The sequence below is a fragment of the Hylaeus anthracinus genome, unplaced genomic scaffold, assembly GCF_026225885.1.
Source record: "Hylaeus anthracinus isolate JK02 unplaced genomic scaffold, UHH_iyHylAnth1.0_haploid 27428, whole genome shotgun sequence".
Classification (NCBI taxonomy): domain Eukaryota; kingdom Metazoa; phylum Arthropoda; class Insecta; order Hymenoptera; family Colletidae; genus Hylaeus; species Hylaeus anthracinus.
The window spans coordinates 61271-63244 of record NW_026535218.1 but is presented as its reverse complement, the minus strand read 5'-3'; positions in this window follow the sequence as shown (position 1 = coordinate 63244).

Below are 1974 nucleotides of genomic sequence, written 5' to 3'. Positions count from 1 at the left end.
GCAGCCCCTCGAACGGTCCTCCTTCCTCGAGGATATCGACGTGCAAGCGCGACAGACTGTTGATGAGGACTGCTCGGGAGTGTCCAGCCATCTGGGACACTGGCTGCCACGGTAATTGCCGGGCTATCTCGTCCAGCACGACGAAAGGAATAAGAAACGGGGATTAGCCCCGACAGTAGTCGTTTCCACCATTGAAATGTTTCTCGTTACGAGCCCGAACGCTTCATTGTTAAGGGCAGAAATTCGAATGGTTTTATTTTTGTAACACGTGCACGACTTACCATTTTATTAGGTCGGTATGAAGTTAATGCCGGCTTTCAAACTTACGAACTTTGACGCTCGGTTTTGGGATAACGGTTCGCTTTATTCTATTTAGTAAATGGTATTTACGTTCCAATATCATCTTACAGTGCAGATGACGCGCTGCGTGTTAATGTCTGCTCACTTCGAGTTATTTATTTCGCAACGGATAGTAAGCAAGCTCGTGTAATATTCTTATATGTACAATAGGGGTTTCGTTCAGAGTAAAGCTTAATTGTTGCTCTAAAAATAAGAGTATTTTATTTTCTTTGTTTACGTTAGGTTTAAAAAACAGATTCACAAACGGATGACGCGTTGCACAACTAAAACCTTACCTAAAAATGAGAGAAACGATAATTTAAGCTAATTTCTGAACCGTTTATATACTATTTCTTCTAATCTATTTATTTTATTAGTTTATCTTTCTTGGCACACATGTCAAGTCGGTCGTGACCACAGATTAAAGAGAATATGTGTCTCTACAGCCAACATCGCAATATTCTCTTTACATATGAATATAAACTGGGTTATAAAGCTACAACTGCGACTCGTAATATCAACGATGCATTTGGAGCGGATACCATAAATGAACGCAAGGTGTAGCGTTGGTTAAACAAATTTCGAAGTGAAGACGCGAGCCCCGATGATGAAGATTCTCTCGTCTTCTCTTGTCGACAGCGACCAATCGAAGCCGATACACGAACGACGGTTCGACAATTTGCACCTGAAACAGCTAGGAAGGTCAAAGAAGTTCGAAAAGGGATGCTGCGTGACTCGAGCGTAGACCGAAAACTCACATTATTTTCCTACCAACCTAACACTGCTTACAAATTTAAAGCGTCACGAAATCGAATTGCGACATGCAGCGATCCTTTTGCTTGAAAATTTCGAAAAGAATTCCCCTCCCAATGTCAGCGGTGTCTCTCCGGGAATGTCGGTTAGGTGGCGAACACAGAAGCCACTTCTCCAACTATGTAAACAGCGTCATTAAACGCCTGTTAAATTAGTTTCCTCGGAGCGTCCCACGGCTGGGAGACCGAGCGGGTCCAAGAAGAGGAGCTCGGGAAATAAACGAAACAAGAAACCTAACCGCGAAACAAATATCCGCCGGTGGTTGGCGAAACCCACGAGCGAGCCAAAGATGGAAGTCCCCGGAGATCCTGAAAGCTCTCCGCGGTTTCTCGACGCTCCACCCACAACCCTTCTGACGTTTTAACAAACAGCGCCGCGCCGTGAGCGGATAATTATTTTCGCGAGATTACCTCTTGCCTCGCGTCTTCATTTACTTGGGGCTTCTTTCGACCCCCTCTCCTCTTCCCACCCCCTCGTGTTTCCCGCCGGAGTACACGGACACGCGCGTGGAGCAGTGATTCTTCACCACCGAGGAGGATAATTTATTTGTTCAACTAATGGACGTGGAAGTGTTTGACGAATTTGGCGGCCACGCGTGTAGGTACGTTGTTTATGGCCCTGATGTAAGATTTACTCTAAACGCGTGAAATAAAAATTGTCTTCATTTATCAATGAAATGTGAGGGAAATTGGCATTCTTGTGATCTTTGATTGTCCATTAAAATTTTGCGAGTCCTAGAGAACCCATCGTACGAGAAGACACCATTCAGACTGCCATTCTAAATAAAACTCTCTAAATTGGACTTTGACATTGGGAAATTGG